This window comes from Triticum dicoccoides, chromosome 4A (assembly GCF_002162155.2).
Source record: "Triticum dicoccoides isolate Atlit2015 ecotype Zavitan chromosome 4A, WEW_v2.0, whole genome shotgun sequence".
NCBI lineage: Eukaryota > Viridiplantae > Streptophyta > Magnoliopsida > Poales > Poaceae > Triticum > Triticum dicoccoides.
Genome location: NC_041386.1, coordinates 307,099,807 through 307,113,875, shown reverse-complemented (window position 1 = coordinate 307,113,875; position 14,069 = coordinate 307,099,807). Strand labels below are relative to the sequence as shown.

Below are 14,069 nucleotides of genomic sequence, written 5' to 3'. Positions count from 1 at the left end.
GGAAGGAAGAGAGGAAACGGCGGCTCTGAGATTGGAAAAGGCACGAGGAAAGAGGAGAAAGTGAGCAGCGCGCCCGCGGTTATTCCTTTTTATGGGGGAAAACACGGGCCGCCTCCTTTCACATTAACTGTGGTGTGACACATGCCCGTGGGAACCAACCCCACGCATGCTGCCCACGTCACACGCACCTCCCCACACCGCGCCACGCGCGGGAGTCGTGGGAAGCGCAGCGCGCGAAGAACCTTACCGCGGTAAAAACCGCCCCGCCTGCCCGTGCATCATTTTTGGGCCTAGCCCAACAACGCGTTGCGCTTATGTGTGGCCCAGGCCCGGGGTCTCTTGTCAGTGTACAAAAAGAGGGGTACACTTTTTGTACCCCTATAACTGTGCACGGGCAGTCTGAGCCACGGGCACCACCACACCAAGCAAGGCAAGGGAGGTGAGCCAGGGTAAGACCGAAGCTCAAGAGAACTAGAACGATGCCAAGGCCAAGACCACGAAGAGCAAAGGGGACGAAGCGGACTCCCCCGGGAAGATCCTTGCCGGGAGACAGTTCTAGCAGCCCCGGCAAGACCCTTGCCGCGGCGACTCGTCCCGCGCCTACGGAGCAAATCACCCTTGAGTCCACTGCCCCCAAAGGGCAAGGATTCGAAGACATCCCCGTGGCGGCATGCAGATCTTTGTGAATAATTCAAGATTAGATACGCACTAAGGAGACGACAACCCTTGGCGGGATCCCAGCCGAGGAAGACCACAAGGCCCCTGGCAAGCGCCTTGCCGGGGATGACAGCAGGCGCCTCGGCAAGACCCTTGTCGGGGCCCCGGCAAGGCCCTTGCCGAGGACACCCACAGGGCCACCATCAGGCCCACGCCGACTAAACCTCCACCACCGCATGCATGCAGCTACCAACCCAACCAGCTGGGCAGGCACCCGCGTGGCGGCATGCAGATCTTCGTGAAGACCCACCACTGTGCCACCTCAGCTGCCTGCCTACCTACATGGCATCGCAGGCGTCGCTGGCCAGGGCGCGTGTCGACACAAGAAGGAGCGGCGACGGACGAGACATGTTTCTCCCTCGTCCTCGATAAAGCAAGGACAACTAAGCAAGATGCATTAAATGCGCCTTGTCATGTGATGCGAGGGATAACCTCGCAGCACTGTACCCTTTCCACCTCCTGTGTGCCACTGTGGCAACCCCTTTTTTCTATAAAAGGAGGCCCAAGGCGACCAGAGGAAGGATTCGGCTTTTTGGAGCTCCTCACGCCCCATAGCTAGCTCAAGAACACAGATATACAATCCACCAAAGCAGGAGTAGGGTTTTACGCATCCTCGCGGCCCGAACCTGGATAAACGAACCGTGTGCTATCTGTTTGATCCGCTCTTCTCACGACCCCGCGCCCCGCTAACCACAGTAGGGATTCTTGTGATCCCATAGGTGTCATTCCCACCGACATTCACACATGTAGTTGATTCAAAACCAACACAACCTCCACGATATTTATGTTCATGGTGTTTATATCCTACTCATGCTAGTATTCAGTGTTGATTATTCGTAATGCATGATTATGATCGTGTTCGCTCTCTAGTTGGTCGCTTCCCAACCTATTTTCTAGCCTTCACCTGTACTAAGAAGGAATGCTTCTTGTGCATCCAAATCCTTAAACCAAAGTTATTCCAAATGAGTCCACTATATCTACCTATATGCAGTATTACCCTACTGTTATAAATGCTTCTCGTAACACTCCTTGGTATGCAGACTATGCTAATTATATTGTTGCTAAATTTGTACCACCTAATTTTACATACCAACAAAAGAAAAACTTCTTCTTTGATTTAAGACATTACTTTCTGGGATTACCCACATCTTTATAGAGAGGGAGTAGATGGTATTATTAGATGTTGTATACTTGAGCATGAATAGTAACAAATCCTACGACAATGTCACTCTAAGGCTTATGGAGGACATCATGCAGGAGACAGAACTGCACACAAGGTATTACAATCTGGTTTTTATTGGCCCACTCTTTTGAAGGATGCTCCTAAGTCTATCTTATGTTGTGATGAATGTCAAAGAATTGGTAATATTGGTAGACGTCGGGAAATGCCTTTGAACTATTCAGTTGTTATTGAACCATTTGATGTATGGGGATTTGATTATATGGGACCTTTTCCTTCCTCTAATGGGTATACACAGGTTTTGGTTGCTGTTGATTATGTTACTAAGTTGGTAGAAGCTATTCCAACTAGTAGTGCTGGTCATAACACTTCCATTAAAATGCTTAAAGAAGTTATTTTCCCGAGGTTTTGAGTCCCTAGATATTTATTGACTCATGGTGGTTCACATTTTATTCATGGTGCATTCCATAAATTGCTTGCTAAATATGATTTCAACCAGAGAATTGCATCCCCCTATCATGCTCAATCTAGTGGTCAAGTTCAATTGAGCAATAGAGAAATAAAGTTAATTTGTAAAAGACCATCAATAGATCTAGAAAGAATTGGTCTAAGAAACTTGACGATGCATTATGCACTTATATAACTGCTTATAAAAATTCTATGGGTATGTCTCCATATAAAATGGTCTATGGGAAAGCATGTCATTTACCTCTTGAGTTAGAACATAAGGCATATTGGACAATTAAAGAACTCAATTATGATTTCAAACTTGCACGTGAAAATACATTATTTGATATTAGCTCACTAGATGAATGGAGAACCCAAGCTTATGGAAGTGCCAATTTTTTGAAGAAAAGGTTAAAAGATGGCATGATGAAAGAATCCAAAAAGGGAATTCAAAGTGGGTGAGTATGTTCTGTTGTACAATTCTCGTTTTAGTTTTTTTGCAACAAAACTTCTCTCCAAATGGGAAGGACCATATATCATCGAAGAGGTGATAGAGGCAAAGGTGTCCCATCTTTCGATGAGATGGTGGCTATCGTTTTGGAGGAAGTCGACTTTGACGATCCGACTATGAACGTGCGAGGACATCGCGCCTTAGCAATCGCTAAACCAACTCCAAGAGGTTATTGACCATGCCAGAGCACGATCAACCTGACCACGAAGGTCTGTTTACTGTAGGCAAACAAAGAACAACCAAGAAACTAAGATTGCAATCTAGATATTGCGAATATAAGAGGAAAGCTTTATTGATCAAGGTGGAGTTCTGTGACGCCTTTGTCTGGTCATTGAACACAAATGAAGTACGCGAAGTTGCAACTATGGTGAACTTTAATCCAAACAAAACTCAAAGTCTAAACGACGCCCTTAGAGTTGTATATATGGAGGAAGAGGGGGGAATTTCGTGGCCCTTGGAGGAGGGGTCCGAAACCAACCCTAACTCTTGTTTCCCCACACATATGGACTGTAAAAACAACCTATACTCAAGTATTTCGAAATTACATGGGCCAGGCCCAATAATAAGGTGATGCAGCACCTATAATAGCCTTTGGACGAAATTTATGAAGTGGTATCTTGTATATTTCGTCCTAGGCTTCATGCACTCATTATGGTGGCTTCAAAGTCCTGAAATCATCACTTGTAACTCTCTTCTTGTTCCCCTTGCGCATGCCATCATCTCCATGCTTGATCTTGCTCCAATGAACATCCTTCTTATCCAAGCTAGTCCCTTCATTTCTAAGCAAGACAAATGTGTCCAATTTAGGCAGCATCATATTCTCACGAACATTAGAATCATTACCAAGAAATGAAAGTACCTGCTAATTTAATTGGCATGCGCGAGCTCTAGTAATTGGTCCTCTATATGTATCAGTAGGGGATGTGGGTGTAACTTTGTTAGTGATTTTTCTACCATGGTGTACAGAATGTTTATCAAATTGCCATGGTCTACCAAGTAATAAGGAACATGATTGCATGGGTACCACATCACAATCAACATAATCAGGAACATGATTGCATGGGTACCACATCACAATCAACATAATCAGCATATGTAGAGATACTAAAATTCACACGAACAATACATGTTACCTTAACCTTGCTGCTATTATTGAACCATTGGATATAGTAAGGATGTGGATGTGGTCTTGTGGTGAGAGATAGATTCTCCACCATCTCCATGCTAGCCCAGTTGTTGCACCTCCCTCCATCTATGATGACGCGAATAGAATGTTCCTTCACAACTCCCTTTTTATGGAACAAATTATGCCTCTGATTTTGCTCTGCTTGTGTCATCTGCACACTCAAAACACATTGAGCAACTAAACATTCATACCTGTCAGCGTCTTCAGGAGCCATGTATTGCGTCTCATTTTCAGAATCATCTCCACCGTGTTCTTCACGTGTAATAAGAGCCAAAGTCTCCTCATCATAGTCACTAGCGGACTCATAACCACCACCCTCATTAGCAATCATCACACGCTGAGATTTGCATTCTCTTGCATAATGACCTCTTCCCTTACAACGACGACAAATAATATTAATTGTGTGCCCTGTTGATGCCATGGAAGAAGAAGAGTTCTGTACAAGCCCGAAAGGTGTGCTCTTGGTTGATAGTGGTGGTTGTGCCTGCTTTCTTGTATCACGACTGGAGGTGGAAGCTGATGGAGGTGCCGATGCAGTAGAATGTGTGGAAGTTGAGGATGCACGCGGTGTCCATGAGGAAGGTCGACTTGCAGAATAGTTAGTTTGTGCCAATGTCTGCCGATCCTGCACTTCACGTTCATCTTTACAAGCAAGATGGAATAAACGAGTGATATTATTATACTCCTTATACTCTAGAATATTCTAAATCTCTCTATTTAATCCACCCATAAAATGTGCAAGCATAGCTTCATTATCCTCAACAATACCTCATCTAATCATGCCAGTTTGTAGTTCGTGATAATATTCCTCTACAGAATTTTTTCCTTGTCTTAAATGCTGAAATTTCTGAAGTAATTCACGTTGATAATATGGTGGAACCCAACGAGTACGCATAGCAGTTTTCAAAGCAGCCCAAGTAGTTGGAATATTAGTCGGATATAATCTACGATGTTCAGACCACCACACACAAGCAAAACTAATGAAATCACAAAGTGTAGCAGCAACACGTCTCTCCTCGGGATATTCTAAACATGGAAAACGTTGTTCGGTTTCTAACTCCCAAGTAAGAAATATATCAAGAATGTATCTACCCTCAAATGGTGGAATATTCAATTTCAGTTTAGGGAGATGGTCATGATCTCGTACCTGAGGGGGAGCCCTACCATTGCCATTATTTGCATGTGGACGACCTGGTGGTTGTGGTGCTGGTGGTTGCACATAGTTCTGATTTTGATCAACCTCTTCCTCGTAATCTCCCGCATAATCATCCTCCTCCGCATCAGCAGCAGGAGCCACAGAAGTATCAACAGTAGTACCAACAGTTTGGCCAGGCTCAAGAGGGACATGACTCGCTCGGCGGAGAGTTGTTTCACGACGTGGAGGTAGTCGTCGTCGTTGTTGTTGTTGTTGTTGTTGTTGTTGTTGCAGAGGTGCGGCAGATGCGGCCGGTGGTGGTTGTGGAAGATGCACAAGCAATTCATTAAATTTGTTATCTAGCTTTGTTTCAAACGTCTTCTCAAAGCCAGTTATCTTATCCATGGCCTCTTCAAAAATTTTCAGCACATCTCGCATCTGTTCAGTCATCATTTGCTGGAATTTATCATGGAACTCCTTATTCATCATGTTCTCCCAGTCAGTCTCATCGACTTGTGATCCTTCCACGGTTAGTAGCAATAGAAACACACAAGAATATGATCCTACAGACTACTAGAAAATGGTGGTGGTGGGGCGTCACAAATCTGTCAAGCAAATCTCAAATTCTTACCAGTTCTTACCCAGAAGCAGGCGGTGATCGGCAATCGTCGTAGTCAAAACTCTCAAAACTTGGATAGAGCGACTACCAGGGAGAGTCAAACGCATGAAGTAGATGTATGTGGAGCTGGGAAGGCTTATAATGTGGTAGCAAAAAGGGTCAGCAATAATCAATTCAGAGATGCAAAGTTGAATAAACACTCAACAACGGTATTGTCCTGGTCCTAGGTGAGACCATGCTAGAGACCGTCCTAAGGGTTGTATATATTGAGGAAGAGGGGGGAATTGCGTGGCCCTTGGAGGAGGGGTCCGAAACCAACCCTAACTCTTGTTTCCCCACACATATGGACTCTAAAAACAACCTATACTCGAGTATTTCGAAATTACATGGGCCTGGCCCAATAATAAGGTGACGCAGCACCTATAATAGCCTCTAGACGAAATTTATGAAGTGGCATCTTGTATATTTCGTCCAAAGCTTCACACACTCATTATGGTGGCTTCAAAGTCCTGAAATCATCACTTGTAACTCCGTTCTTGTTCCCCTTGCGCATGCCATCATCTCCATGCTTGATCTTGCTCCAATGATCATCCTTCTTGTCCAAGCTAGGCCCTTCATTTTTAAGCCAAACAAATGTATCCAATTTAGGCAACATCATATTCTCATGAACATTAGAATCATTACCAAGAAATGAAAGTACCTGGTAATTTAATTGGTGTTCGCGAGCTCTTGTAACTAGTCATGTATATGTATCAGTAGGGGATGTGGGTGTAACTTTGTTAGTGATGTCCTCATCAAGAGGTTTATCACTCTTGAGCTATTAAGATCTATAACACCGAAGACACTAATCTGAAGGTGGTCAATGGACAAAGAATTAAGCATTATATCTCAGGTATGCCTATTAATGTTGAAACTAACATTATTCAAACTATGACACCGGAGGAATACATAAAAGAGACCTTCTAGAAAACTTGAGAACCCTGAAATGGAAGAGGTATGTGATACGGTAAGTAAACGAATCCAAAAATTCCAAAAAAAATACTTTCTATCAGTTTTGGAATATTAGGAAAAACACAAAAATAATAAACACCCGAGGGGCCCACCCAGGTGCCCACAAGGCACCAGGGGTGGCTTGTGGGGCCCTCATGAGCCTTCTCGGCTCTGTTTTCGTCTGGATTACTTGTTTTGCAAGATAAAAATTCTTTATATATACTCGCGGACGTTTTGACTACTGCATCGCGAAAATATCCTCTGTTCTCGTTTCGTGCTATTTTCTGATAGATCTAGATCGCCATGGCTCCACCAAGCTCTTCCAAGGACAAGTTCTACGAGAAGGTCATTGTAACGACCCGAGACCGACGCTCTAGATGCCGTCCATTTATTTTCATTATTGCCATGTGTTTCATTTGTTTGTTGCCTTCATCTTGCATTCATCATCGCATCATGCGCATTGCATCCGCATGTTTTCTAAAAACTTGCATCCGCTCATAGTTGACGCTTCTTCCTTGTCTCTTTTGACCTCCTCTCAGATCAACTGGATCGCTCTCTTCTTTGAGCCCATCAAATCCCTTATCTCCATGGCCTTTCGTCCAACCCCTCGCGTGCGTCCGAAAATTGTCCCAAACCAGAACTGGGCAGTCATGACCGGTGGGTCTAAATCATCTCCAAACATCCCTAAAACATCTTTGGTTTCTTATTTGGACTACCTAACCTATTTATCTTGGACCGTCCGATGATGATCGGAGAATCCAAACCTAGTCCTATCTCCCTATATAAGACCAGCACCTACAAAATCAAGCCAAACCTAATTTCTAGGAGGTTTGTCCCCATCGTCGCGGCCACCCGGTCTCCATCCACCTCGGGATCCCCCTTCTCCTCGTTTTCCTCCTCCACCCAATCTCGTCGCGCCGCCACCTCTCTCCTAAAATCCTCTTCGCCTGCACTCATAACCACACACCAATCACCACCGCCTCCGTGCTTCCCTGTGCTTGACCCTCGTGGCCGCCCGTGCCCAGGCAGCGGCTCGAGGAAGGAGTCCCCGAGCATGCCCAAGACCTCCAGCCACCTGCTTCGCGCGCCCCTGTGCCCGCGAGCGTCCGAGGCTGCAGCCTCCTCCTCGTCCACGACCACCTCACCTTGCCGGACCTACTAGACGCCCATCGCCTCTGCGACTGAGCTCATTGAAGCAGGCATCACCAGGTCGTCCCCACACCCTGCCTCTCTTCTCGCTAGCCTCTTTTCTCTCTCCCTCCCTCACATCTCTCTCTCTATGACTTCCCGCAGCAGGGAACCGCCGCCGCACGGAGCTTCCTCGACCCGCCGCCGACCAGATCCTCGGCCGCCCTGTGCCGCCTTGTCTTCCTCGCCCACACCTCGCCGCCGAACTCCTACTTTGAGCCGCGCCGACACCCCACTCCACATTCTGCTCGGGAACGAGCACGACCTTGCCCTCTGCTTCCCTACTGCAGATCGACCACCAAGCCGGCCTGCATCGAACCCTGCTTCCCCTGTAGGCGCGGCCCATGTTCGTCTCCAGCAGCGCCCTCCCTCTACTTCAGTGTGAGTGGCTGGCGCCTTGGAGACCCGCGCCCCGTGTTGCCCATCGTCGGAAGCGCACCAAGATGCCATCTCCTGCCTCGCCCTCAGATCCCCACATCATCGTCCAGGACCCCGTCGGCCGACCTTGTCTGTCTTCTGCATCGCCATGGCCTGTTGTTGCCTCTGTTGGTAACGAGCATCAGTGGCTCGCTCGTCCTGATCGTTGATGGTGCCTCCCGTGACCTAGGCCACTGCCTCGCTAGGGTGCCTCCCCTCAAGCAGCCCCAGTCCCAGCTTGCTCCAGCTCCTCATCGTCCTAACTCCAGATCCGGCCTCTGTCCATGGTGAGCACCCATTGCTATCCCGCGCCCCTGAGCGTTGCATATTGTCCTGCTATAGCTACCTGACCCGGTAAGACTCGAAGTCTCTGTGCTTACCGTGCTAGTCCCTGGATCGACTTGCTAGCACACACAGTACTGGATGAAATAACAGAAATAACACACATCTCTTTATTACATCGATAGTCCAGGAGTAATACATTTATCTCTCCCTAATAGTGAAGCACGAATTGAGTCCCCGGGTTTACCGGCGCGGCGTTTTTACACAAAGGCCCCTCACTCTTTTTAAAATCAACCCGCACTCCATGATGTTTCATCTCTTAAGTGAAACAAAAACAATTCTACATACACCCGTCTCTCTATCCCCACGAGAACACGAACCATCCCGGCCACCCGGCGCTAGGGTTCCCTCCGCCGCCGCGCCCCATCCCTCCGCTCCCAGCAACCCTCTCCACCCTCTCCCATCCCCAGTCGTCGTCGTAGCCCCTCGCCGCCGTTCGATATCCAAGACGGAGCCTCGGCCGACAGCTCCTTGGAGCACGCCGCCCGCCGGTGGATGCCCTGATTCTACGCGACCCCGCCGGAGACTCACCTCGCCACCTTGGCGCCTCCTGCAGGATCTCCGTCACCGCCTAGCGCTTCTGTGCGCAAGGATGCCGACGCCTCTCCCTGGTACCTCTATCTCCACTCCCTCGGGGCGCTGCTCATTGCTCCACACCCCTTTCCTCTCCCATCCTGTCCAATGCGGCTCACGGCCTGCTACAAATGCTTGCCGGCTCCCGTGCAGGCCCTCCTGGCGGACAGCCTCCAGCCCACACAAGCTTCCCTGTTCTGGCTTTGTCGGCTACCATGGTTGAGTAGAGCAAGGAGATCGAGAGGGGAAATAGTCACTTGATTTTTGCGGATTATGTTGGGCATGGAGATTGATCTTAACTTTTTGGTTGTCCGCAGATTCAATGATGACAACACGCACACCTTTCCCTGATGCTTGGGCAAAGGCATGTATGTCCGATGTGCAGGCAAAACTTTATAGATGCAGATTACATACATTAGAAATTGCCAACTCGGTGGATGATAAATACTATGACTTGGGACTCAGAAAAAAGATCAACACGTAGGTATGGGAGTTCGGAATATCCAATATTCCCTAGCTACTTCCTAATTGCTTTATGCACTACCTGCAATTGCAAGCTCAATGTGCTTACATTTCAATTAGCTAAATCTCTTTGTTGGCAATAGTTAATAGGTTAGGTGAAGTTTAGAACAATATGTCAATATGGTAAAGCCTTATTTTATTTAGGCTAGCAGCCTGCTATATAAATTATAAGGTGTGTAAAAAATCTCAGTTAGTTGTGCATGGCTTCCTTTGATCGGATCGTCGCTTGAGTAGACGATTTGCCGTACACCAAGCTACTACAGGCTGATCACAGTTTGGCCAAGACGAAACTCTCACATATGAGATAGCTACTAGATCAATAGTTCAATTGTTTGCCTCAGGCCATAACCTTGATAACGATAATTTTTTATTGTACTTACAGATGCAGATTACATAGATCAGGACTTGCTAACTCGGCGTATGACACATACTAAACGACATCAACACGTAGGTATGAGAGTTTGGAATATCCAACATTTGCTAACTACTTTTTAATTGCTTCGTCCTCTACCTGCAATTACAACTTCAGTGTGCTTGATTTTCAATTAGCCAAGTGCATTTGTTGGTTTTAGTTCTTTTCTATATACAATTAATTATCAATAGGTTTGATGATACTTCAGAACAACATGTCAATGTTAGAGGCTTATTTTATTTCACTGTTCAAGAAGGCGCTATTAGGCGCTCGCCTAGGCGCGCTTAAGCGCTGGGCGTTGGCATAGCGCCTCGCTTTGGCCCTAGGCGCTCAAAAAAGCGGCCGGCGAGGTCCTCCGGCGAGAAATCAGCCTCTCCGGCGAGGAATCAGCTTTCTGAGGTGAGAAATCAGTCTCCCCGGCGAGGATTCGACCTCCCCTGCGAGGATTCATCCTCGCCGACGAGGGATTCAACTGCCCCGACGACAAATCGAGCTTCTCCGGCGAGGGATTGAGCTTCTCCGGCGAGGGATCAAGCTTCTCCGACAAGGGACAGAGGAAGAGGGAGGGAGTCAGCCTCGTGCAACAAGACAGAAAGGACGAGGGGGGGAGGCGGCGTGAGGAGGAAACCTAAATTTCCTATCGACTGCAGCAGACGAGAGCTTTTAGTAGGAGGATATGAAGATGGGCCTATGGTTTAGTGGGCTAGCCCAGCCCATCTAGCTTATTTCTTCACGTTACAGTACTAACGCCTAATTGCGCCTAATTTCGCCTAATCACGCCTAAGCTAGAAAAGCGCAAGTAGGTGCCCAAACGCATAATTAGCGCCTAGCGCTTTTTTGAGCTTTGTTTTATTTTATTTGGACTAGCAGTTTTTGTTCTGCCAATAGAAAAAATCAATGAGGGATTTCCCCAGTTTTTTTTTCTCATGTTGTTTTGACCATGATGTACCAGATTTTCAATGTGGAAAACAATTAGAATTGCACTTTTCAGGGGATGTACTTTAGTTGGTGTGCATGCCTTGGTTCATTGTTGCCTAGACGAGCTAGAGAATTTTTGCTGTGAGAAAATGTATGGACGTTTGATGATTAGAGTTAAGAAAATATTATGATAACATGGTTTGGCTTAATACACTAGGTTGTTCGCTACCTTGAGGAGCTCGAGAAACTTATTGAAGTGCTCATATTTTAATTATAAGTTTTGATTCTTATGTTGGAGACATGACTATGCAAGGAAGTGGTGAGAGAATTTTGCAGTAGCTTTATAGTGATGTTTAGATAATTACCATTTAGATTAACAAAGAAAACAACTGGGAGCTGCTTTTAGAATTTCATTTATTATTTGTTAGACCATGATCATCTGCCGATAATTATTTTCCTCAATAGTTTTTCCTTTATTACTGTTATTTTCATGGCATTTCAATTGATGCACCCTAATCTAATATCTACAAACTTCATTTACTCAACACAATTGATTGTTGCTGATGTAGGTGAGACCATTGACTATTAGAGGTGAGTCGGCAAGCTGTTTTCTTCTATGGTTTGGCATGTAACTTTGTGTTCTCTAGCTCTTTTTAGTTTTATATTTTTCTAACAAACAAGACCAACCTTAACTTAAGAAGAAAAGCATCATTATAACCATGAAAAAAAACTGCTTAAATGTAAGGCATTTGTTCGTCTATTAAGTCATTACCCTTCTAAACGAGACACGGAAATGATGAATTCTTACATGGTAAGTTTTTGTTTCATTTTCATTCTTTGCCTTATCCCGTGTTGGAAAAGAAGTTCAATTGTTTTTTTCCTCACAATGTACCAAAGATTCTGATGAAAGATGCTTATTTTTCTCTCAGCTTCAAGAAACAGTCACTATATACTCTGTTTTGTATATATTATGTAGTTGTAAGGAGATGTTTTATTTTCTTTATATGCTACTATTTTAACATCTTGGAGGAGTCCTGAATTTATTGGAGACAACAAAGTGGGCGCACCATGTGAGTTATTTGTCACCTTGATGCAGCAAATCAACACATGTTTGAGCTACAATTGAGGTCACTTAAATAAATGTAACGTGATTTACCCCTTTATTTCTTTATCTCGAGAGACAATGTAGATATATGCATGTGTTTACATTTGTTGTGGTTGCATGTATCCTTGACTTTTGTTAGGCTGGGGACAAGCGTATCAATTTGTATAATGCTAATAATGTTGTCACATAATAGTGTAATGTATGTGTTATTGTGATGTTATCCAGTCAAACTCTTTAGAAAACAATGGTCGCCGCAAGAAGTTGGCTGCGGTGATTGTTGAATATAGATGGGAGCTTCTTTGAGGAAAGCCAAATAAGCGGCTGGGGATGTATCTCGCGGGACTTGATGGTTACAGTTTGGGGAGTAGCAGAGTTGCTTGCTAGCATCTTTTTTTCTTGCATCTATGAACTGATGATGCTTTACTTGTTGTTGTTTCCCGTGGTACTACATTATGGCTCACTGTTGTTTATGCTCGGACATCAGCAGAGGAATAGACTCGGCAAGGAAGGGAGCTACTCCAGTGTAGTCGGTGGAATTGACTGGCAAAGTAAATCATGAAGCTCCTGGTTGGACCAAGAGGTAATTCCCTGTTTTCCCTGCACCATGCATTAGTTGATGCAGAATATTTGTGCGTCCAAATAACAACATGAATTTGGTTTTAGTAGTTTCTGAATTATAGCGTCAGAAAAATTTTGTGGCTTATTTTGGTAGCATTTGTGATGGACCAATTTTGTGTTGAAGGCTGAGAATTGGGGCTGCACCTCCTACAACAGTCAGTTTCGTTGGTGGCCTGCCAACAACACTGGTGAAGGAATAAGGGTGGCCCGAGACCGATAACAGGGGGCTCTTGAACTGGCAAAGCCAGAAACCACCATCGCTTCATTGTCCCCGGAGATCGTTTGGTGATGTCCGATGGATATCACGTGACGGAGTGGAGACGCACACTCCCCTGCCCCAAATTTGGTGCCGCCACCTACCAATGCGGGGCACAGTCCTGCCTGACCCAGCCTACATCTTGATTGTAAATTTCTCTCACCTTCTATCTCGTGTTCATGTGGCCGTATTGATTTTGCCTTTAGAGAAGTGTTGAAAGAAGATTATGTGCTTCAGACGACTGAATGTCCAGTAATATCATCAACCTTCAGCCAACAGCGGCTCCGAACTCTATCACCTCAAATGGTTTAGCATAGATCAGTCACATGTGAGGATGAAAGCTTGGATCAGCTTCTGTAGTCGCTATCTTTCATTTACTACCGAGTTTTCTTATGGTTATAGGATAGAAACTTTGTATTATTTTGCCATCTTCTTTCCTTCGTGAAACTAGCTGCAGCAAGTAGCAATTTAAATTGATGCGAGAAAGTATCTATCTTTAATGTCCAACTGAAGATTTTTCAGTTGAAAACATCAACCATGATACAACAAATCCTCATGGTCAGCAATCTTACCGTTATAAAGTTTCAGTCATCCTTTTAGATAATTAGGCCTGAGCTCGTTAACTTCCCATCTTAAGAAACTGTTGTCAAGGTAGTAGTGGATGCTGCAATTGATAATTACTTGTGCTCTGAGATGGTGGCTCCTGAAAATGATTCAGCACATCCTTGTGATTTTGAAGACAAAAAAGAAAGAGAGTTCTCTTACTTGCTGGATATACTATTACTAATTGCTTCTGCATTGAGTATTAGCTGTATAAGGTGCGCCAGTCCCTTTGACTATTTTGCATGCAATGATATGTTTGGCGTGCTTGAAAAAATACAAGAAACTTACTAAGTGGTCAAGGGCACAAAGTAAAACTTACTGTAACTTAGC

The 14,069-nt window shown here is 45.3% G+C and overlaps 1 long non-coding RNA gene across 5 annotated transcripts; it reads left to right on the top strand.

The window, feature by feature from the left end:
* The first annotated feature begins 9,007 nt into the window (after nucleotides 1–9,007).
* LOC119285831 lies at nucleotides 9,008–13,622 on the top strand. Of its 5 annotated transcripts, none has more exons than XR_005139902.1 (5): nucleotides 9,008–9,343; nucleotides 9,459–9,523; nucleotides 9,623–9,789; nucleotides 10,210–12,842; nucleotides 13,005–13,622. It is a non-coding gene; the product is annotated as an uncharacterized LOC119285831 (long non-coding RNA). The 5 variants fall into 5 exon arrangements; XR_005139901.1 differs by having other exon boundaries at nucleotides 9,459–9,789; nucleotides 10,210–10,278; nucleotides 11,727–12,842; XR_005139904.1 differs by having other exon boundaries at nucleotides 9,459–9,789; nucleotides 10,210–12,299; nucleotides 12,747–12,842.
* The last annotated feature ends 447 nt before the right edge of the window (nucleotides 13,623–14,069 follow it).